General features: G+C 49.9%; 2 long non-coding RNA genes across 3 annotated transcripts; both read right to left on the reverse strand.

Moving 5' to 3' along the window:
- Positions 1-579: 579 nt before the first annotated feature.
- LOC111139448 lies at positions 580-9,602 on the reverse strand. The gene is made up of 2 exons (XR_002640086.1): positions 6,519-9,602; positions 580-3,262 (listed from the first exon to the last, which is right to left on the reverse strand). It is a non-coding gene; the product is annotated as an uncharacterized LOC111139448 (long non-coding RNA).
- A 7,284-nt stretch (positions 9,603-16,886) lies between these two features.
- Positions 16,887-24,631, reverse strand: LOC111139449. Of its 2 annotated transcripts, XR_002640088.1 has the most exons (3): positions 24,114-24,631; positions 21,848-23,265; positions 16,887-18,740 (listed from the first exon to the last, which is right to left on the reverse strand). It is a non-coding gene; the product is annotated as an uncharacterized LOC111139449 (long non-coding RNA). The 2 variants fall into 2 exon arrangements; XR_002640087.1 differs by lacking the exon at positions 16,887-18,740 and having other exon boundaries at positions 20,642-23,265.
- Between the last annotated feature and the right edge of the window lie 70 nt (positions 24,632-24,701).

Raw genomic sequence — 24,701 nt, forward strand, 5'->3', positions numbered from 1 at the left:
AACAGCCATGGCTCAGTAAGTGACAAGGGTTGGTGGTCCTCACTCAGAAACTTCAGATGATGAAAATCCCAGTGCCTAAGCTTGCTAACAGGTAAGTAAATGGATAGTAAAAAGAGATCCTAAGTAACAAACTTAGCTCTGCTGCTTTTGAGAGTTAACTGTTAGATCCAGAGCATTTTTTCCTCCCGCCCCCCCACAGATCTAGATTTTTCTACCTTGGGTTTGTAAAGGAGCCAGTGGAACATGGTACCTTGGGAAGGTTCAACATTGTTTTTACTTTCCCCACACTTAAGCTTTGTGTTAATCCCATATGTATAATTGCTTTATTTGCCAACGCTAGTCAGAAAATTTCTGTACTTCACACAACTATAGAGATGGGGGTAGCATCCTCCTAGAAACACACATGTGAAATCTTGATCATGCATACTATTGAAAAATGACATTGTACTGCAGCTAGAGAAGGAAGAGTACTTATGTATGGTAAAAAGGCGAGTGAAGCTATACCTTTATTGCATTACTCTTAGTACATCCACAACTGTTTCCACCTAAATAGATCTTTAAAATAAGCATACACAAGTATTGGCTATTATCTACAAATATTTATTGTAACACTTGAATATTTGAATAGAACTACAGGAAGCCCTTGGCTGATAGAAAATATTGATTCACTGTTAGGTTACAAAAATTTATACAGAGCAAAACAAAAAAATATTAGACTACTTAAACAAAAAACTTTCAAAAATTCCTTCAAAAATAGCTCCCAGCATCGCCTGGGCCACAGGAGCGATGGGCACAGTGACAAGGAGAGGGGAAGCCTCTCCTGGGTCAGGGCAGTCATGCTTTCTGGAGCTCCACGATGGACAGTGTGACCGCCTGTGCAGGTCCCCTTCTCAGGAGCTGGCCGCCCACCTGCCGCTCTTTCCTGGACTCACCGTGCGGAGCGTCCGGCTGCTTTCAGGGGCCTTGATGTTCTGCGACGCAAGCGTAGTACGGTGACAGGTGCTCCAGGAAGCCCTCTCTCGAAAGGAACTTCCCTAGTTTCACAGGCCCGCGAAATCACCAAACGCATTAGGTAACAGTCTGAAACAGCCCTGAACACAAGCTTAAGGCAGTGTCTGGTACAACAGCCCTTTCCCTCTCTGCTGTCATGTGGAAGATCCGCAGTTCTATGCGCACGGCCGCTCTCCGGCCTGCTCTGCACACGTGGGCATGGACGGCTTCGGGAAGAACCTCGTTGGGGGGCTTCGCTTCACCGCCTAACCTGCCTTGACTACCAGTTTTCAGAGAATGGTGAAAGCCGTTCCAAAAACGTCACGTCAGGGTAGTCCTCTTTGCAGATCCGGCACCCACAGGGCTTGTGGGCGATGCTCTGCCATTCTCATCGGGCGCTTCTCTTCTTCAGGCAATGCTCAAGACCTGCAGACCCGGTGTCCCTTTCCATCCTGCAAGAAAGCGCTGGAGTTGCTCAGGGCTGCTTGAGGGACAGGCTCACACCGCAGGAAACTGCAGAAGTCACCTTTGCTTGTATCTCAGGGGCACGGATACTTAGAGGCTTTTGCATTTCTAGGGAGAGTAAAGCCCATTTCAGCAGTTTCACACTCCCTGTGAGCCCTGTGCTTATGGATGGGCTGCTCCAGAGCAGGCTGCTTTTTCCTTACCCACCCTTCAAAAGGATCTTTGCGGAGTTACTAAAAAGAAAAGACTTGAACATGGCCTTCCAGAGGTCATCAGGCGCTTCCAGAATGCGCTCCCCAGCAGCGGCTTTCTCATAATGGACCGGTGAGCACCGGGCCTGCTCATGGACAAAGGGCAGCTTCGCTGTCCCGGGTGGGCAGAGCTCACGGAGCTTTCTGGCGGAAGCTGGTCTGCCCTAGCTGTCATCAGGCCTCCCGGTCACCTAGCATGCTCTAAGGCAGGTCTGTTCCCCGGTCCCCTCAAAGGTACCATCCTGCCTCCAAGAAACTGCCGTTTGGTTCCAGACCATCACAGTAAAGCAAGTCAATTTAATTTGGGGGTTTCCCAGTGCAAACTCCTCTTTATACTGTAGTCTGGTCAGTGTGCAAGAACATTAGGTCTGGAAAAGACAAGGTACTGACCTTTAAGAAAATACACTTTATTTATTGCTCAAAAACGCTAACCGTCACCTGAGCTTTAAGTAGGTCCGTCTTCCAGCGGGCAGAAGGTCGCTGCTGGCTGCTCGGCAGTGATGTCTGTGCGGCAGATCCTCTTCCTTTCACTCCGCAGTGCTGCAGCAGGCCCGGCTGTGCGAGAGCGTGTCACCACCAAACCGCTTTCAGAACTGGACCGAGTCCTCTCCAGTGCCGCGACGGCTTCAGCAGGAGCCCTTTCCGTCCCCAGCCACTAGCCAGAGCGTCAGCCTGCCCTTTGCGACTCTGAAGCCAGGCGCTGACCTCTCCTCTCCAACTACGAAAGTCCTTGGGGGCATCTTCCTCCAGTGGAAGGCTGTTTGGTCTCCAATCGAAATCCGCGCCACTGCACTTGGCGCTCTGACGTTGCGGGGTCGGCTTCTTCCCTTAGAGCCCACGAAGCCACCTCTGCTGGCTTCCGACCTCCCTTCTGCGGCTTCCTCCCCATGTTCCAGCTGGTCTGCCCTTCTGTCCAGAGAACTACAACGGTCTCTTATTGCTTGTGTGTTCACTGGACTAACACCTTTCATTTCCTTTAAGAACTTTGCTTCGCATTCGCTCCTCGGCTGTTTGGCAGAAGAGGCCTGGCTTTCCGCCTGGCCGGGCTCTCCACTTACTTTCCTCGCTAAGCTTGGTCACTTCTAGCTTTTGGTGGAAAGTGAGAGAGACAGGTGACTCTTCCTTTCCCTTGAACACCTGGAGGCCACTGTAGGGTTAGTAACTGGCCTGATTTCAATACTTTTGTGTCTCGTGGAATAGGGAGGCCCGAGGGAGAAAGATGGGGCCGATGGCTGGTCCGTGGAGCAGGAAGAACGGACCCAGCCTGTGTCAGTTACTGCCTCTAGCCACGTCAGACATCCCCACAACCAACAGAATAATGAGAAAGTTTGCAGTATTGTAAGAAGTACCAAAATGGGACAGACTCGAAACGGATAAAGACTTTGGGAAAATGGCGCTGACAGATGTGCTGGCCACAGGATTGCTGCAGCCGTTCCGGCCCTTCTATGTTTCACCGCCCCAGCGGCCGTGAAGTACGACGTATGAAGCCAACCCGTGTTCAAGGTGCCCAAGGGTGGCTTTTCAACATTTTTGAACAGAGCTTTTCTTCAATAAAACTGAACATGTAAAAGATAAAAGTGAGCTGTGCTGGGGCCGTGGTGGAGGTCTTCATGCCTGACTTGTTGGGCCAGAAGCCTAGTGCACACTCGTGCCTTGTCCCCAAGAACCGCTCTGAGATCAGGCCCTCCCCCTCCTAGCTCCAAGGCACTCTCTTGGCACCAGCTCTAAGGCACTCTCTACCTTCCCCCTATTGATCGCCTTTATAAGGTAAACTGAGGCACATTAACATTTTTCACGACTTGTGCAGGCATGTGTAGACACACATCTGCTGCCCTGGGGCAGCACCAGCGGCACGAGCGCGGAGAGAGGCGTCGCGAGGACAGACACAGAGTCCAAGCTTGGATCCCGTGTCACAGGCTGCTAGTGCAGCAGCTGGCTTAGGGAAAGCCGATGGGGCACGGGGCATGGCTGCTTCTTAAGTTTTCTCTTCTGGGATTCTAGCGCCCTGACTCTGGCTTTGGTTTCAGTTTGCTCTCACGGGCTGCCAAGGGATTAGGACCACCTCGGGGAGCGACTTCACAAAGACTCCGTCCCCCAACATGTTCAACACCAGGCAGATGTGCCCTGCGTTGGGACAGAAACAGGACCCCCCAAATGGAGGGGGGAATGGCTCAAGGTCCCCCCACACATCTACTTTCTGCTTTCTCCCCTAGGCTCCTGACTTTTCTTCCTCCTACGGTTGCTTCCTTCCCCAAAGTAAGCACTCCCCCCACAAGTTGGAGAGTAGTCATATCTTTTTTTAAACAACAGTTTTAAACTCATTTACTTCCCTGTTCTGTGGACTTAAAAAGCCAAATTGAAATGATAGTCCCATCAGGACAGTCTCATAGGGTATGCAGAGTTGGAGGGGCTCCTATCATCCAAGAACTAAAGGCTTAAACAAATGAGCGGGGGGGTTCACTGCCGCACATAGTTTGAGCACAGCATCCGTCCCACCTCTGCTCCTCTGGAGGCGACATAGCCCGGGACACGCCATGTGTACGGGCACACAAACACGTGGGGGCGCATGCACGCCTCCCTCCCTACACGTGAGCACAGAGGAGGCACATGGATCCCATAGGGGCCCCGCCAAGGCTGAAATCCCAACGGTGTCATTCTGAAGTCCTCCACATGCTGTCATTCCGGGGAGCTCACACGGTGCCACCCAGCCCCACACGGCTCCGTGCTGATGGAATGGCTCCCCATGCGCACTATCTCCCCGGCCTGGCGCTGACAGGGACAGTAACAAAGAGCTGCGCCAGGCTTAAGACCTCACTGATGGCAGTCAGTGGGCAGAGAGAGGCCCCCGGCCTCTCGCAGGAGCGCTGTCCACATGGGCATCACAGCTGGCAGCCCTGCCCTCAGGACGACTGTCACAGGTACAGGCTGGGGGCAGTCATGCTGTGGGAACTAAGATTAGCCCAGGCCCTGATGAAGGACAGGATGGGCAGTGTGGTAGCCTGCCGGAGGGCAGAGCCAGGGCAGAACCAGCTATCAGAGAACTTTCCAGAGCTCACCAGGTCAGAGATGCCAGCCCCCAAGGTGCCACTTGCCATCACCTGTGGATTCAGAGGACTGGGAGGTGGGCATTCATAGCAGGAGTGACATGGAGATAGGACCCAAGGCTCTATCAGATTGTTTGCACCCTTAGAGGGGGGGCATGTCTTTACATGCAGGACAGTCCTTACATCTTTGGCTGTTTCGCCTTCGTTCTCCCTCAAGGCTCCTATTTTGGGGTCTTCCTGGTAGACCATGCTTTTCCTCAGGGCGCTTTCCTCCACAATCCTGTCACCTTGTTCATGCCTACCACCAGTCTCTGTCATTTCCAGCCCGAGTGTTCGCAGAAACTCCAGCCCAGCATTCTTGGTAACACTCCACCTACCTCCCACCATGGTCTCCAGCGACTGAAAGCACACACGGCCCAGCTGGAGACTGGCCCCTCATCCCATCCTCTCGTGATTAGTCCCACGGCCCAGTCCTAAGCGGCCAGCTTATCCCCACTTGGCTGGTGCCCCCCACCCTCCACTTTGCCACAGGGGCCCAACTGGGATCTCTGCTGTGCACCAGCTCCCACCCCGCTCTGGCTGATCTTGCCTCCCCCATCCCACCCCCGGCCCCATTTTCCCAGCCACTCGGAGATCGCGCTCGCCTTCGTGTGTGGGATCCCAGCACTCCCTGTTCAACAGTGGATTCTAAGCCTGGCACTTGGGGCCTTTCCTGACCTGGTCTCTCCCTTTCCCAAGCAGCATCACTTCATCCTCCTTCACTAGACTCTTCTGTTCCAGCTGGGGCACACTGCTGGCTCGTGGGAGCACCCCCCTTTCCTGGGGGACTCTGAAATAGCAGAACTGAGGGACAGGGCCTTTCAGCCATTTTCTTAGGACCAAGGGTCCGTCCGGGGATGAGCAGCTGCACGGACACATCCCCCCCATCCCAGCTGCCCAACCCACCACCGAGTTTCCTTCTGGGACACTCAAGAAGCCCGTCTTTCGGGGCATCTGGGTGGCTCAGTGGGTTAAGCCTCTGCCTTCAGCTCAGGTCATGATCTCAGGGTCCTGGGATCGAATCCCACATCGGGCTCTCTGTTCAGCAGTGAGCCTGCTTCCTCCTCTCTCTGCCTGCCTCTCTGCCTACTTGTGATCTCTCTCTGTCAAATGAATAAATAAAGTCTTAAAAAAAGTCATCTTTTAAAAAAAAAAAAAGAAGCCCGTCTTTCAAGGTTCCCCATGTCTGTGAAAGGCCTGGCAGGGACCAGGGAGGCTGTGCAGGCCACGCGCCGGCCGTGTCCTGACCCCTCGGCTCTGCTGGGAGAGCACGAAGCAGCGCATGGCACACTAACTCACGCGTGGGGCCGGTGGCCAACACACCTAGGGTGCCCGGATGCGACTTTCACTTCGTTCCCACATATAACCTTCCACAGCAATCTAAGGATAGAAAACATTCTCAGCTCGTGGGCTGCATGGAGACAGATGGCAGCCCAGATTTGGCCCAAGGGCTGGAGTTGCCTCTGAATGGCCTGAGGACGAGAGCCTGTGTTTTCCTCTTTGCACACCCAGAGTGACTAGCAAGATCCGCAGCCGGGTGCTTAGTAGAAAAAGCACTCGGTACTTCCAGAACGAATGGGACAGTTTCTCACAGTACACCGTCTTCAGGGCCACAGTCCACATTCAGAGACAAACGCGAGGGGGTACAGAGACAATACACAAGTGACCTCCTTTCACAACTTTCTACTCAAAAACATGATGATCCCGTACCAGAAGAAGAACACGATACCTTAGATGACATACTGCATCAGCTGTATCCTGGGGGAAGGATGACAACAGCTGCAAGGGTGACATTTGTCACAGCGAAGAGAAGACTCTGTGGGTCTCTGGACAGAGAGCGTGATGAGGCTGTGCCACGTCCTGGGACCCCTTCCCATCCCACTGCTGGCAGCCCCCCAACAACCCACCCGACAGCAACCTGGGCCAGACACCCCCGGGGCCAAACATTGCCTGCCTTCTCAGCCCTTCCTTCTCCTGCCTTCTCCCTGGGCTTTTGTTCTGCCTGTGTCCAAGTAGGCATTAACCAAAAGCCTCCCTTTCCTGCTAGCAGGGCCATTCCGGGGCAGTCGCCTGGTGGATGCCCTTCCCCGGGGAAGCCAGTACTTACACCTCACTCAGCAGGGTGTGGTCACTGGTGTTGGTGGAGAAGTGCTGCTCAAGGATTGCCACGGTGCCTGCCAGGGCCACGTGCCCGCAGCCACAGAACAGGGCGACCCCAGAGAAGCAGAGGATGGTGGCCACCAGAGAGGCATAGGGGACCCCTCCCAAACACTTGATGCAGCATTCAAAGCAGCCTGGACTCAAAGGAGAGAAAAGGCAGCGGTTACGGGCGAGACATCTCGGTCTTCATCAACACCAGCCCTTCGCAGAGAGAGCTTGCCCTTGCCAGCTCCCCTCTAGTGCTCTGCGATTAAGCTCACCACGCCGAGGGCCAGGGGGTGGCTGTCCTTGACTCACATTCTGGTGGGGAGGACCCCGGGGCTCCAAGAGGCGAACGTGGCTTAATGTACTCCGGGTGAGTAGCAGAGCAACGAGCCGATGAGTTGGGGACTAAGTCACAGTTCTAGGGCTTCCTCATTGACCTGGGGCTGGCGGGGATGGGGGTGCTGCTTGAGTGACAAGGAGGAGCGGTTGTTCCACTAACAAAGTCAGCAGAGAGGACAGCAGTGAAGCTGGGTTCAGAAAAAAATATCAACATGGTCATTGTGGAAAGGTGATGGATGTCTTTGGTCCCTACAAGTACAAAGTCACCAACATCCACTCAAGTGGGTCCACTCAGGTTTCTTTCATGTCAAGATCAAATCCCTTCATCTCTTTAATAAAAATGTCTGCCCAGCCCAGGCAACACCAGCAGTGCGTTATCCCTTCTCTCCCTTCTCCCACCATGCTTCCACCTGCCTCCTTCCCCAAAATGTGTTCAGAGTAAGAATCCAGAACTGGCGGGTGACATTTAAGTACTTGAAGGCAAAGGAACAGAAAAGAAAAACAAAACAAAACAGATAAAGACAAAATGAGCATCCATGAAGTGAAATGAAGAGCCACAATTAACTGTTCATCCTAAGATGATATTTCTTCATTTTTAAAATAAACTTTTACTGATGAGGTCCATAATGCTCCCCCAGGGGACAGAGACAGGTGACATTTTCAGTTTGGAGACATCTCTGCTTCATCTAAAGCAGTGGTGGCCTTGGGGTTAGGTATCCTGTTTGTATCGCCCAGGACTTTAAGTAAATGGGTTGTCTGAGAAATCGAACCTGAATGCATCATGATGTTTAATCGCAATCGAGAGCAGTTATTTACTTCAAGGCCAGCACATTAACCCAGCTGCAACCCACACCCCCGAATGGTCTTTCCAGTAGACAGGGAAGGACTGGAGATGGGCAGCGCCATTTTGAGGAGCATCCCATTCAAAAGCAGCGTCTGTCTAAACCCACCACAAGAGAGGACTATAAACCAGATTCCTCTTCAGTTATGGAAAATAAGGAAAGGTCCAGGCTAAATAAGAAAGTGTGCTTTCTTTCACTGTAAAAAAGACGGCTGGCTGTCATCATGGAGACCAACCTCCGTGAAATGGGTTTATGAAACCACGTACAACGGGAATCAGTGCGCAGAACAGTTCAAGTTCACCAGCAAGTCAAGAGCTTTGGATACTTGCTATTTGGGAACAAGGAGGATGGCGTTCCATCTCATTCTGTCATACAGCTCTCTGGGGAATGAGAGGAGGGGAGAAGCGGGCCACTGAAAGTACAAGTTCTCTCCAGACTCCCAAAGCAAGAGCAACGACAGCCCTCAGCCTCGTGTCCCACTACGTAAAGAGCACACAGACCCTGGTGTGGGGTGTCGCTCCCCCCTCCCCCCTTCTCAGCCTGTAAGATGGTGTGAAGATCAAGATGAACACCTGCTTCCCCAGCTAACCAAGTCACAGCTGGTCCCCACTGGACCAAGAGACTTGGGTGCCCTTGGGACCATGTTGTCCAACAGAGCGGCCGATAAAACAATTCTGCTCCTCAGTTGTCCTATTTCACATGCTCAACAGCCGCACGTGCTACAGGCTACCATACTGCACAGTAACTATGGAACATTCTATTCTCGCAGAACCCTGCTTTGGAAGATGCATTTTTGACTTGCTGTCTTTTCTTTTTTCTGAAAAGTGAGTGGGAGTGATTTCATGCATTCAGTACTCTTTGGAGGCTTCTACAGAAAGACCCAGTGTGCAGGCCAGGCACACAGCAGACATGCCAGCATGGACACGTCAGCCGGGCTGATGTTCAAGTGCGTCCCACAGATGCATTCTGGGAAGACCATGTCCTTCCTCATGGCAGCAAGGGGGGTTGTGGTGGGGCGGCATGCTTGCCCTTGAATGGCAACACTCGGCCTTCCAAGCCCACAGCTGCCACTTCAAAACAGTCTTTCATCCAAAGAGTTAGAGCATTCTGTTTCTTTCAAAGGAATGATCGCGGCTCCTCCCTGGCTCAGAAAAGCAAGTGGGGTTAGAAGAACGAAGCCATTCAGGCCCAGATTTACCAGCAGAGGAAGGCTCAAGTTTCTCTCTGAGTTCCTGCTCTCAAGGACTGCACATACCCCATGCCGAAGGGCGAGTTTGGGAACAGCAGGGTAAACCAGGGACTGAAGGATTTGGGGGATCACATCAATGAATGACACTCTCAGCACCCACCAGTGCTCGTACATTTGCAGCACATGATTTTGTGGCTGCACGTACTGGTTCCCACACACGACAACTCACCACATTGGTCACTGTGGTTCCACACACACAGATAAAGCTTTTTAAGAAAAAAAAAAAATTCATTTATTTGTTTGACATAGAGAGTGAGCACGCGTGAGCAGGGGAGAGGGACAGATGGAGAGGGAGAAGCAGACTCCCTGCTGAGCAGGGAGCCTGATGCGGGGCTCGATCCCAGGACCCTGAGATCATGATCTGAGCCGAAGGCAGAGGCTTCACCGACTGAACGCTCTGAGGTGCCCACAGACAAAACTCTTATGGATCCTGCCAGCCAATGTGAGTAGAAGCTTCTGGGACACAACACAGGAGGAATATGTAGGAAATCACACAGCTGGATGCAGAGTGTATTCTACCTTGCTGGTCAGTGACCTGCAGCACTAAAATTACATGTGCGGTGGCCCCCTGACCTTCTATGAAAGGATCACCCCAGTGGACTTTCTCGGTCAGTGTAGAAGCTCTCTCTAGCCAAGGTTGTAAGGTATCTTTACACAAGGGCGGTCTGGGCCTATGCCACACACTTATCCCACAGAAATCTAAATGCTCAGAATCAGCCTTCTGACTACAGATAGCAATACTGTTTGTGTTCTCATGTTGGCAGTACAGGCAGGTACGTATGTGGCAGAGGGTGGCGGCGGAGGCCAGGATGGTGACATGTGCTCAGGCCAGCCTCCCAGGCATCTGCCCTGCGCTCTTAGGGGGCCCCATGCTCAGCTGAATGCGTTGATATTGCCATCCTGACAGTTGTCGTCATCTTTGAACAAGGGTGTCAGAGTCTTCCTTTTGCACCGGGCCTGCCACTTCCGGAGCCAATTTTGAGTATAGGCACGTGGGAGGAGGCAAGAGGCCTTCTTTTCCCTTGATAGGCCCACAGGAGCATCCTGTTTCATTTCATAGTGTCCCCAGTATGGCCGAGAATGGCAGACGCCGCCTCGCTGGCCACGCCATCCTGAGCCCAGTGCCCCAGCTCTATAGAGATATGAGTCAGGGCCAGAAAGAAGGACAAGGCACAACCTCCCACTCTCACAACCATCACAGTCAAGGTTCCAAGTTCTCCTAAACCAGGAGTCGGCAAACTACATACAGCCCATGTTTTTGTAAATACAGTTTTCCTGGAACACGGCTGTACCTATTTATTTACACACCGTGGCCACCTGTGGCCTACAGTGGCAAGCAGAGTAGCCAGACATACAGCATGGGGCTTGCAAGGCTGGACTCGCTCCCCGTTCACAGAGAAGGGCGGCAGAGCCACCCTGGGTGGCCATGGCACTCAGAGTGTGGTCCCAGGCCCAGTGGCATCTCTGCACGTGCTCAACATACAGATTCTTGCCTTCCCCCGACCCCCAGGCACAACTGCCCAGCGAGAGACTCTTGCCCATAACTCCACTCTGATCATCACCTCCGTTACTGGGGTCTCCTGAAGGCCTGGTCTCCCTGAAGCTGTCAGCTAAGTGGAATCACAGACACGGGTGTGGATGACAGCAAGGGAACTGAGGTAGTGACTCTCCATTCTTTCATTCTGCTTCATTCCATCGGTGCACGGTCAGGACTAACCAACTGTCTCCGAGGTCCCAAGCACAGAGCTGGGTGCTGGGGACTTGGTGATGGGCTAAGGTACATTCACCCAGTGGCTTTACTTCCCAAGTGCTACAAGAGCAAAGAGTGGCAATTTTCAGAGGCTTGGGGTGGGGTGCAGGGATGGCTTCTAGAACTTAAATAGGAAGGATGGATTTGAATTCCTTTGGCAGAGAGAAGGATGGGTAAGGGAGGTGTTCTAGGAAGGACTTAGAGCATGAAGAGAAGTTCTGTGGTGGAAAAGAGCAGAGCACTTTCCCAGGCCCGCAAGAAGCCAGAATGCAGAGCAGAGGGAGGGCAAGACAAGGAAAGCATGAGGGGTCTACCGGACCTGGACCACCAGGGCCCTCGAGGCTGCGTTAAGGATTCTGGACTTTATCCCCAGAACCAAATGACACCACGGAGCATCTTTGTCCGCAGGGAACAGACGGGTTGCACGAGAGCAGTCTGGCTGCTGAGCAACAGAAGGGATGTGGAGAGGACCAGGAACCCAGGGTCATAATGCAGGTGATAGATGACGGGAGCCTGGAGTGGGGCAGAGGCAGCGGATGGGTCTGAGAGCTGTCTTGCATGTCAGATAGGCACAACTTGGTGTGGATTCACTGGTGAGGCTGGGGATGGACCGACGAGTACCAAGGAGGACTCCTAAATGTCTGGTGTGGGTAACTGGATGGTTGTTGTGCTGTTCCCTGACCTAGGGCTAACCAGAAGACAGCCAGGCTTGGGGAACCAAGATGAGTTCAATTTTAGACATGTTGCATTTGAGGATACTGCACGTCATCTCAAGGGAAGCTTTCCGGGGGCAACTGATTTCTTGGGTCTGTAGCTCCGAAGAGCTAAAGTTGGACCCTGTCAGCTGCTGTTGGATGGCAACAAGAACTTTCAGAGACCAAGACAAGACATGAGCGGACCACTTATCACTCGAAAGTGACTCAGACCCTTTGCTTCGCAAAGTGTGGTCCTTGGTCAAGCCACAGCAACTCCATTGGCGGGAGAGAGGGGTGTTGCTGGCGAGAAAGGCAGACACCTGGGCCCCGCGCCAGATCAGCTGAATCAAAGTGTTAATCTTCACAAGCTCCATAGTGACATGCATGCCCGAGTCTGAGAAGCCCATTTCTAGCCAGCAGTCCCCTCTCCCCTCTTCCCGGTCCTGCAGTGTGCCCTCCCGACTCCATCCAGAGGGCCTGTTTTGGGGCTTGACCCATGTTCGGGGTTTTCTCGCTAAGAGGCAGCCCAACGGGCTTGGCCAGAACACTCCAGCGCCTGCCCATCAAATGCCTGGCAAGTCCCAGGGTCTGCAGTGAAGAACGGAATGTTCCAAGTTGTTCGGCTGTCTTGAAAGGAGTGCAGCTGGAGGGCTTCCTCTGAGCCGAGTGAGTACCGCTCACCTCCAGAGTCAGGTGGAGCGGCAGGTGGAGCATGGCTCGAGAAAGTCCTGGTGCGGTCCCCTCCCTTGGGCCGTGAAGGGGGCCTTGACAAAGGGACTGAATCGGGGACTGGGGCTGTCCCCAGGATGAAGAGTGGCAGGCGGCGTGGGGTTGGTGTCAAGGATCGGCAGAGCAGCCCCCAGGGGGAAAGCTGATGCTAGTTAGGGGACATCAGCACTTTTTTCGGACACTCCTGGAAGTCCACAGACCACGTCCGTGGAGCGTCACATCAGCAGTGATGCTGGTTAATGCAGAGCTGAAAAGGCCAAGCAAGCAGGTTTTGACGAACATGATCTACTCATGTAAGCAGACGGAGTAAAACTAAAAGTCAATGCTAGAGTTTCTATCACATTTTACAAGTAACTTAGAAGTCAGAATGTCTTAAGCCTTTGTTTAACTGGGCTCTGGCCAAAGAGATTTTTAGATTTTGATTCACACAAAAACCCCAGTGTGCATTAGCCTAAGACAGTTTAAATATAAACCACATAGTAGGGAGAGAAAACACGCATCAATGCTTCCAACTCTCAATGGCCATGTTGTCTCCAGCATCTCTAGAACCTTTTGAGTGGAACAACAGAATAAAACACGTCTTGTCCTCGGGCTGGCGGATGGCCGTTGCCATGGCTGAGTTCATAACAGCCCAGTGATTTGCCCTGAGTTGTCTGTGATCCTGGTTGCAGGAACAAGGGCTCAGATTCTTCCCCAGGGAGAGTGAGTGAGCGAGAGAGAGAGAGAGGAGGAGAAACGCAGGGCCTCTGGCCCGCTCTCATACACACTCCCATGCCCTCTAAACAGGACCTTCCTTGCTACTTTGCTGATTTCCAAGGAGCCAAAAAACTAAGAAGGAAAGAAGTAACCATCTGCAATTTTAAAACAACAGGCACCAGGGAAATAGAAGCAGACAGAAACCAACTTCAAAGACACAGAAGTGTCACCCAGCCTAGGCCTACCTCCTGGATTCTGAAGGACACTAAGCAGCGATCCCCCCAACCCCAGGGGGTGATTGTGCCCCCAGGGGACACTAGGCAACATCTGGAGAGATCTTCCATTGATAACACACTGTGGGGGGTTGCTGCCAGCTCTCATGAGCAGAAGCCAGCGACGCAACTTGACGCCCTACAGCTCACAGGACAGCCACGTCACGATCAGCAGTACCGAGGTAGAATAACCCAGTGTAAGCACAAAAGAGTACGTCCAGGGGACTGATGGCAGCGAGTGAAGACACTTTCCATCATTATTACAACCGGGAGTCCGCTACTGGCATGTTGTAGGAAGAAGCCAGGGATGGCACTGGTCACGCTGTAGGGTACTGCGCCGCCCTCGCAGCACACATGGGGACAAACGCACGAAAAGGATGTGGGGACACAAAATATCAAAGGGGTCAGTTGTGAGAAGCCCCGCTCTCAGGTGACACAGGCTGCCCTGGTCTATGTCAAATTCTACAATTCAAACAAGCGAACCCTTCAAATTTACTTTGTTTGAAGAACACGACAGCACTGAACTTCTCCAGTCCCACTGCACGTTAGAACGATCTGAAGAGCATTTTCAAGCCCTGATGCCCAGATTTCCCCACAGACCCATTACATCAGAATTTCTGAGGCTGGGCCTCACGAATCAGAGGTTCTGGCTTTTTTAAGGACAAAAGCCAGCTCCTGAAATGATCTCAGTGAACACCCAAAGTTGGAGAACAAGCATGACAGAGAAGGGGGAAGCAACCTGTGACCATGGGCCATGCTCCGCTCGTCCTATGGCCTGCAGGAGTAATATTCTTTCATATCATTTTTGCATGATATGAGTATAGGACATTCAGCTGTGTCCATAAATAAAGTTTGACAGGCATGCAGTCATGCTCATTAGGTTACTTTCAGTGTGCAGCTGTCTTCAAGCTGCAAAGGCAGAGCTGAGTAGTTGCCACTGATATTTGCCATGTGGCCCCTTACGGGAAAAGTTTGCAAAGCCCTGTTAGGCAGCAGTCCTTCTCAAACTTTAACGCGCCTAGAAATTCCCTGGAAAGCTTGTTAAAATGCAGATTCTGTTTAGGCACGCAGGGGCTGGCAGTGAGAACACGCTTCTGCACTTCTCACCTACCCCCAGATTGTTCTATTCTGCTGGCCCCACAGGCCAGAAAAGGAAAACGGGGTGGGGGTGGAGGAGCCGGGGCCTGGGCCATCCTGGGAGACTAGGGGCTCTTTCAGGAGGTCTGTGAGGTTAAACCTCTTTTTAGAAATAACACTAAAATATTACTGTTTTTTGTGGGTTTTTTTAAAGATTCATTTTATTTTTGAGGGAGAGAAAGAAAGAGAGAACAAGCAAGCAGGGGTTGGGGCAGAGAGAGGGAATCTCAAGTAGACTCAGTGCTGAGCACAGAGCCTGACATGGGGCTTGATCTCAGCACCCTGAGACCCTGACCAGAGCTGAAATCAAAAGTCAGATGCTTAACCGACTGAGCCACCCAGGCACGCCTGAGATGTTACTGTTTTTACTGAGCTGACATCTGCGTGGTGACCTGGCGACAGAGTAGCTCCCGTCAGGCAGTAGCAGTGAAAGGTATTCAGCCTCCAGGCATTCTTCTCCAGCACGCATGCGCGGTTAAAAAAAAAAAAAAAAAAAAAAAAAAAAGAGGAGGACGCCTGGGTGGCTCAGTTGGTTGAGCTTCCAGCTTGATTACAGGTCATGATCTCAGAATTGTGAGCTTGAGACCCGCGTCTGGTGCCATGTTTAGAGGGGGTATGCGATTCTCTCTCCCTCTACCCCTTTCCCCCACTCGCACTCTCTCTCAATAAATCTTTTTTAAAAAATTTAAAATAGTTTTACTAAAAAAGGTCCATGACACAGTAAAGAAGTGATGAATTTTACCAAATCACAACCTCCCAAGGATACACCTTCGAATAGTGTGTGATGAAGCCAGAGCAAGGCACAAAGCACATCTGCGGCACACCGAAGTGTGATGGCTGTCCTAACAGAAAATTCTACTGTGACTGAGTTGCAAGCCAAACAAGTACCTTTTTTTGTTTTGGAATATCATTTTTTCTTGAATTAGTGAAAAACTCTAGCTAGGAAGACTTGGGTGTCTGGCACACATTTTCTCAAAGATGATCTAAGTAAGCTAGACAACCATTGGTGGTATTCTGGAAACCTTGTACCTGCCACAGTGAAAGTCCCAGCTTTCCCAACACCTAAAACCCTTCTGGGTGAAACTGGTGGCGATATTAACAAATGGGACTTTTTTGATGTGGCATAATGAAATGTGTATTTGGAAGATCTGCTTGACTTGGAGAACCAGTATTTTCTGCATGACCGACATTTACGTAAGGTTGCAAAATCATTCTTGCATACAGAGCCAATCAAAGTCCAATGGAGATCAACAGAGTACAAAACTAAACAAGGTCACAGATGTCTCCAGAGTCCACATTACAAATAATCTTTAGGAAAGATTGTTGAATTCACCAGTTGTTGAATTTTGGTGTATTATCAGGGTAAGTTTCACAAATATATGGAAAGGACATTAAACCGTTTGCAGGTATGTCAAGAGACCAAGTTTCCATCACATACCTAAATCCAAACCAGTTATCCAAGATGCCTGGGGATGAATGCAGAGGCAGACAGGTGAACCCAGTTGTCTAGCAGTGAGTCAGGTCTCAAGGACATTTACGAATATCTAAAACCGTACTGTTCTTCTTACTGAAGTTTTGTTTTGAAAAGTAGTTATTTTTCTTAAACACAATGTTAACGTGTAATGGATTTGTGACTATTTGAAATAAATTCATTATTTAATAATAAGTTGGTTATAATTTCTATTCAGGAAACATTGACAGATATAACCCACATCAGCAAAAGGTTTTTGGGGGTCTTCAGGTATTTTTGAGAGTGTGAGGGGGACCTAACAGCCAAAAGCCTGTGAACTGCTGGCATAAGGCATGAAGAATGTATCATGAAGTCAGTGGATGGGAAGCGTCCTGACAAAGCGCTAAATGAGAAGTCACTTGAATGACAGCTTGCTTCTCCATTCTCTCCCAACCTTCACTGACCTAAAAGTTCAACAGCCTAATGGGAAGAACGCTGCAACTATTTTTAATGATGCAAAGGAAATGGCTTTTCAACGGATCCCTTTAAATTCTTGTCCTAAAATTTGTTAAATATGAAATTTTCAGGGGTGTCTGGGTGGCTCAGTCATTAAGCATCTGCCTTAGGCTCAGGTCATGATTCCGGGGTCGTGGAATCAAGCCCTGCATTGGGCTCCCTCCTCTGTGGAGGGCCTGTTTCTCCCTCTCCCATTCCCTCTGCTTCTGTTTCCTGCGTCTTTCTCTGTCAAATAAGTAAATAAAATCTTAAAAAAATAATAAATTTTCATATTTGTGGCATGTTGTGAAAATCTTAAAAATAGATTAGCCTCTAACATTTGCAATATGGCACAAGCAGTACAAGATAATTTTTATCAAAGTAATGACATCTTCTCAAATTAAGAGTGAACAAATTCAACAACTGCGTGTAGCGGGGGAAGAGAGGAGGCCCAGTGGGACGAGGTGAGGACATGGCCGACTTTATGGAGACATGGGGCAGCATCACAGGAGAAGCCGGGAGTCCTTCCCTTGGCAGGCAGCGGGGACAGAGGCAGGTTTGTGAGCAGGTGAAGGATGAGGCCTGAGGGGCGCTGGTGAGAAATCTATCTGGCCGGGCTGTGTAGGCCAGACTGGAGTGGGTGGGAGCAGAATGGGCCTTTCAGAGCTTTAGTCAAAGGGCACAGGGTGTGTTCCACAGAGGCAGGAAGGATGAAAATCAAAGGCTGGAGCCATGAAGCAGCTGTTAATAGGAAAACCACAGGCCCAAAAGGCATCACTTAGGCCAAGTCCCCAAGTCAGGGGCTTAACACCTAATCTAGCTATGTCAGCCTCTCCCAGAAATGCAGTCATAACCAGTCAGTCAGGAATTTTTTCAATCAGCCAGCGCCAAAGAGTCTGCCACAGGGGTCTTCTCCATCCCCCAAGGAAAGATGAGGTCATCCGTATGAGATGTCAGGACCCCTTGCTTTTCTCCCTAAAAGAAGGGCGTTGCCTGGAACAATCCTTTCCTTTTGCTATAAATTTCTTGCCTCACCATCCTTCTTTGAAAACCCTCCATTTTGAACAAATACTCAGAGCCCCTCTACTTGCTCGATGGGATGCCGACAGAGTCATCCACCATTTAACAGAACCAATTGGATCTATACAATTTACTCAGTGGGATTTTTATTATCTAACACAGTCAGTGTCACACATTTTACAGGAATGGCTGGGTTCAAGAAACAGTAGGGAATTTATGTGAACAAATCATCAGAAGGGCCATTCCAGAAAATGACGGTTGGTCAGAGAGGGCAGGTGAGAGAGAGGGCCTACAGAGGGACCTGGGGACACCTGTGAATCGAAGGACCATTTGGCTTGTGCTGCTGGTTTCGCAGGCACATTCACATATCCAAGTTAGCAAACAGGCCACTTTAAATATATGCACCTTACACATGTCAATTATACCTTCCAAAAAAGAGAGACCTGTTTCTTAAGCTTGATGTTTACAAAAAACACTAGTAATTTTAAGAGGGTTGTGAATCTCTGTGGGGAACAAAGGATCCGCAGCAAAAAGCAGGAGCCACCCCCCACCTGGGTGGGGTAATCTCCTGGGACAGATTCTGTGGCTGCAGAACCTACAGGCTCCTCTACTCGGTGACAGGAAAGTGAAGGGGCCACTGTCCTCAAGGAGAGAAGACCACGCTCTGGGGGGAGGAAGGGCGCACTTCTACCCAGAAACGTGTATACGGCTATGGCAGGCAGCTTTCTAAGATACTCCAGAAGGTCCCCATGCCTCATGGTGGTCACACCCTTTTGTGATTCCCTCTCCCTGAGTGCCTGGATCTAGGGACGTGCTTCCCTGATGAGGTTTCCAAAGACCATGACTTCTGGCTTGCTGGAACTTTCTCTCTCACCCGCTTACTTGCTCTCTCTCATGAAACCAGTTGCCAAGTCATGAGGGAGCTATGTGAAAGCACATACGGCAAAGAATCCAGAGGTGTCTTGGGCCAGCAGTCTGTGAGGGAGCAAGTCCTGCCAAAAAGCATGCAGTGAGCTGGGAAGTGGATTCTTCCATGGTTGGTCCTTCTGATGAGACTGCGGCCTCAGCCGATACTTTCGCAGCAGCCTCACTGGACACCCAGACACTGCTAAGCCAAGCCGAGACTCCTGAGCTGCAGAAATGGAGATAACAAATGTCGTGTCTAGCTGCTAAATTCAAAATTAACTTGCCACTCAACAGTAGATAATAAGCAGCCACAGCTCTAGAGTTTGCCAGTGACTCTACAACAGGATCCCCACATTTTTTTAATACAGAAAGACACAACGACAATATAAGAACACAAAAGGAGTGGTCGTTGAATTTGGTAGTGCGGTCTGCTACGGATGTGGTGATTTAGTTTGGGGCATCTTGGTGTGTCAATAGGTATCCAAGTTGCCTTTGAATTTCAATTTCAGAAAGGTATCTTTGCCAGAGATGGTATAACGAGGATATAGTTTCCTAACCAAGGTTATGACCCTCTGCAGATAGAGTTGTGGCGCTCAAACTTCAGAGCACATCTGAATTGCCTGGGGAACATATTAAAACATACCAAATTCCTGGGACCCATCCCAAGGTGGGTGGGGCCCGGGAATCTGAATGCTTAACCAGCATCCTTGGTGATTCTGATTCAGGGCATCAGAGGCTCATACTCTGAAACACCACTTAGAGAAATGACCCCCAAGATTAAGAAGTGCACTTGTCCTGATGAGCACTGGGTGATTAAAATAAAAACTTAAAAAAAAAAAAAAAAGAAAAGAAAAGAAAGAAAAAAGACCCGGGGTGCCTGGGGGGTTGCAGTCAGTTGACTAGACGGCTCTCGGTTTCTGTTCAGGTCATGACCTCAGAGTCATGAGATCAAGCCCTGCTCAGGCTCCATGCTCAGCACTGAGTCTGCTTAACACATACACACACACTCTCTCTCTCTCTCACCTCCTCCTTCCCCCCCACCCCTCTTCCCCACACACATTCTCACTCTTTCAAATACATAAAGCTTTTTAAAAAAATGACCCCCAATATTACACTGATTAAAACAAAGACAGTCTTTACAGGTCACAGAAGAGAAAATCTGAAGGACATTGGAGGGCACAGCTGATGAGAAGAACCCCCTGATATCATGTCACAGGACTTGGTTCATTATGGGAATGCTCAGAGAAGGGCCTGAAAGAGACCAAAGGGGCTGAGCTTCTAGAAAGGACCAAGGTGCTCTCAGAAGAAGGGCTGAGCCTTAGCCTAAAGCCTGTGGATAGTGGGACCCCTTGGGGAACAAGGATTCTGAAGCCTGAAGAAAGGGAGGGATCCCAAATGATGATCTCAGGAAAGTGAGTACTAGCAAAGTCTCTGAGTGTTGTCTTCCATAAATAGATTAAATCTGCAATGTGGGCTAAGAATGCAAGTATCTCAAGTCAAGGCTTGGCAGGATTTTCTTCCCTGTGAAGGGCCAGGAGCAAATATTTCTGGCTCTTCAGAGCATGTGGTTTCAACCACTCGATTCTGTTGTGGCAGGAAAGCAACCACAGACGAGCTGTACATGAATAGGTGGGGTGTGTTCTGATAACATCTTATTTACAAAAAATGCAGTGGATGGCATCACCAGCTTGGGCTAAGTCAAGTCCTCCCAGGAATGTCCATAACCTCTGCTTATTACCACTGGGAAAGAGGACAGGAATGTAAGCAGGGTTGTTTTAAGAGCACGAAAGCCTCATTCTGATCCCTTTACTACCCCCTGCCTGACATTTTACCACTGCAATTATTCCTTGGGGGGAAAGCACCATCCACAGAACTTTCCAGATAAAAGGCAAACATGATGGTCTTCAGAGACTCTTCCCACCTGACTTTCTGATACGCAGAGCTTTCTGCTTAGCACAAAAGCCATTGTATATAAGATTCTGACAGACACAGAAACATGTGGGTGTATGTGGCCTATTTGTGAGTGAACAGGAGGAGGTGCTCGAAAGGACACAGCTTGGGGCAGTGGGCAGACTCGAGCCTCCTGCTTCACAGTATCTCCAGTTAACTCTTAAGGGTGCCAAAAGGTGTCTAAACACAATTCATTTTCATGAACTTGAATGGAAATACAGTACACGAGGGGTATCAAAAAGAGAGCCAAGACCGGATGTCACTAATTCTAGAGACCGGGGGAGGGGTGTGGATCGCTGTTTTGGATAATCCAAGTCGGTGGCCCTACAACCAGATGTCATGTCTGAGAGAAAGGTCCAGATCTTCAATACTGATCGACGTGCTTTTCATCCCTGCCTTTCTCTGTACGCCGACTCAGAATTGAGAGGATCAGCCATGAGACCAAGAGGCAAAGGGAGTCCTGAACATGGCAGCCGCAGTTACATAATCAAGCATAATCACATACCAACAAGACGGCTGATAAAAAACGAACATTCATAAACAAGAAATTATACCTATTTGGCTGACATAATAACAGCCTTTGGTAAATGAGCTCTAAAATCATGACTCGCTGTCTACGGCACATGTTTTGTGAGGACTGCAGGTGATGCGAAAAATGGAACAATTGACCCATGGCGGGAAACCAACTGCAAAGAACTCAAACCACCACCACCACCACCACCACCACCACCACCACCACAAAACCCCCAAACCCTCAGGAACGTTATCACGGGGGGCCTACGCTGTGATTCACTTGCACTGCGTCCACAGTGAACCCTGGTTTAAGCCAAAACGCATGAGGGGTACGGGCTGGAGATGTGAGGGGACTCGCTCTCAAGGGTCACACCAGGGCTCCCCAGAACTCGGCCGTAATCATGGGTGAGAGGCAACACATGTGCTCCTTGGGTTTCTAGAATGATCTACGGCCCTCTCAAACCAAGCACCAGAACAATTCGGATTTGGGAAAGAGGCAAAGAGGGGACTGGTGACTGGCGAAGGGAATGGTTTTGCTGCTGCTTACTTCTCAGACTGGACACTGAGCCATGGGTGGGCCAGCGCATGAAGGATCTGCCTTGGGGCATTTGGTCAGAGCCTAGAAAGTACCAGCATCTAGCGAGTCACTGGGTTATAGTAAGGAATGCGATGAAGGACATTTGAGAGTCTCTCCTAAGCTTGCACCAGCGGTCCCCTTGCCCTCTCCTTGCCACAAGGAGACAGACCTTTCCTACTAGTGCTATCCCTCCCCAACTCCCCTTCACCAAAACTTTAAACCAAGGTCCCCCAGGAGGCCCAGGCTCAGACAAGCAGAAGAGAGAATCCAAGGTCACCATCCTTCAAACTAACCAGGACTCAGGGCCTCAATGACCGGCCTCTCCACGGACAGTCGGGGAGGAGTGAAACCCTGTGGCCGTCCTCAGCCTCTGCCAAAGAGACAGAGACTTCTAGATCTATAAAGGATAAAAATCGCTTCTTCAATTCCTTTCCAGTTCTTCCTATTACTTGGGTCTTCCTCTAAGCTAGTGCTTCTCAACTTTAATGCATGTTGTTGGAAGCATCTGGAAATCTTGCTGAGACGCAAGCTGTGAGCCAGCAGGTTTGGGTTGGGGCCTGAGACTCCGAATTTGTCACAGGTTCCAGGTGAGGCCAGTCCGCAGATCGCAATCGGAGCAGAGGATCCAGCCTCTTGGGGCTTCCACTTGGAAGCCTGCACCACACCGTTTACACCAGCCTCAAGCGGCCCCATTGGGAAAGGCTGTTGGGGGAGCAGGCAAAGGGGCTCACTGCTATCATGGCCACGTACGGGACAGGCATTCTCCTTTGGCAGAGATCAGCTCAGCCTCTCTGAAAATCTCTCCCCTGCCCTGTGGAAAGAAATTGAGAATTTGGGGCCAGGGAGGAGACATACCAGAGCCATAAGGAATTCTCTATTTTTTCCCTTATGCCATCTGGTTTGGGATCTAAGTACAGAACGGCAACTGTGTTGATGTAAGAGCCAACAAACCTCTAAGCGAGGGAAGGTCCTCACTCAGCTGGGTCGGGTCCTCTCACAGCAGGGTCTGTACTGCATGGGGCCCCACAAACTGTCCCCAGGGTGTGTGCCCAGGAGGCACGTGTGTTCCAGGGACCACAGTCAATACAGACAAAAAGGTCAGACTGTGTGCACTTTGTAAGGGCCACTGCAGGATCTGGAAAGATGACTCTAAAAATCAGGTTTAGGGTTGTTTTCTCCCCCTCAGACAAGAGCCTGCTTTCTTGTTCACAGAATTCTCACATGAACTCTTACTGGCAATGGGATTCTGTCAGACTTCTTTGTTTCTCTTCAGAGCATTCCAGAATTCCAAAAGCTCTAAAAACGCAGGATGGGGAGTTTTGGTGTAGCCTACCTAGCAGCAAAACCGGTTCAGATCTACGATTACTTGGCGCTTTCTAGCAGTTTCTGGTAACTTGGAAGCCTTCCTGTCCTGGTACCAAATATCTCCCCCTCCCCCACAAACTGTGCATATCTAAAGGTCCTAGGGAGAGTGGGGGGGGCGGCTTTTTAAAAACAGCATGAGATACCCTTTACCTATACAATTCACCTGTGCCAAGTGTGCAGTTCGATGGCTCTGAGTTGTGTGAACATCACCGCAATGTAACTTTTAAACCTTCCCATCACTCCAAAAAGGATCCCTTGTTACCATTAGCAGTCACGGCCCACACTCCCTTTCCTCCAGTCTCTGACAAACAGGAATCCATGTTCTGTCTCTGTGCATCTGTTAATTCTGGAAATATAATATAAATGGAATCAGACCATAGTTAGTCTTTTATGTCTGGCTTCTTTCACTCAGAATAATGTTTTTGAGATTCGCCCAAGTTATAAGACGTAGCAACATGTCTTTCTACTTTACTGATGAATAGTATTGCACTATACGAATAGATCATGTCTAGCAGCAATTCTTCAATCAAGATTCCAGAACCCTCTCCATCCCTTCAAGGATCTATGAGAAGAGATGTCTATATCACTTCTCACTCGCTGTTTCTAACTGGACCACGCGCGCGCACACACACACTACTGATGCCTGATGGCCATAGGTCAAAAGACAAAATGCATAATTCAAGATGTAGAAATCTGAAATCGGACCTCATGTTAATTAACCTGAAGCCACAGTAGGGTTTTGAAGGAAAAAGTTGCATTAAACAAATGATAGGTGTTAGATTTTGGAACTCAATGCATGCCTAACACTGTACCTCGGGGTTGCTCTTCCTTGAATTGTGGATTCTACACAATCATTTCTGACTGATTCCTGGAAGTAGAATAGGCAATGCCACCATTTGGGAGAAGTAACAATAAGGAATCACAAAAAAAATGGAGCAATACTCCACACCTGTGGTGTTTATCTGACCCGCCACCATCCCCTTCTATCCACATTTTAAATAACTTGAAGTCCTGTGACTTTTTGCTAACTGAGCCGGGTCCTAAGATAGGTCCTAAGACTTTGTGAAGGGGGAGGGTGGGCGTTCTCCCCGTTTCTGGGCCCCCATGTCTCACTCCAACCTAGAACCTTGCAGTCCTGGGAGACCAGTGTTCTTTGTGAGTGAGAAAACTGGAAACCAGACCCACCAGACCTACCTGATGGGATCGAGTACAGTTATCCGATCCTCATGTCATGAGCTTGGATTTTTCCTTCTCAAGCACAATGATGTTCAAACAGAGTGCTGCAAAGCAGAGGGGCCGGGAAGCCATCTGGGGATACTCCCAGTCCTCTTGGAGCCAAAGGAGAGCCCTTGGTGCTGTGGAGGAGGACACACATGATACCCACTGCCACCCCCTATCACTGGTTCAGACATTCACAATTTCGGAGTTACCCCCAAGCTTTATGTCATTGCACACTGTTCCCTTTGAGAGGAGGTGAGGGCAAGGAAAGGGGAAGGAGGAAGTAGAATAGGCAAGAGACAAAAAAACAGAATAGAGTTTACAGAGATTGGTAAAGAGTAGCAGGGAGATGCTATTATTTAATGGTTGAATGTTTCAGTATGAGCATGATAAAAAGTTCTAGAAATGGAGAGTGATGATGGTTATACAACACTGTGAAAGTAATTAGTGAAATTGAATTATGTACTTCGAAACAGTTAAAATGGTAAATTTTATTTTATGTGTACTTTAAGACAATAAAAAAAGTTAGACATTTTAAAAAAATACATGGGTGGGGAATACCTG

This window comes from Enhydra lutris, unplaced genomic scaffold (assembly GCF_002288905.1).
Source record: "Enhydra lutris kenyoni isolate GAN:26980312 unplaced genomic scaffold, ASM228890v2 scaffoldscaffold108, whole genome shotgun sequence".
Lineage (NCBI taxonomy): Eukaryota > Metazoa > Chordata > Mammalia > Carnivora > Mustelidae > Enhydra > Enhydra lutris.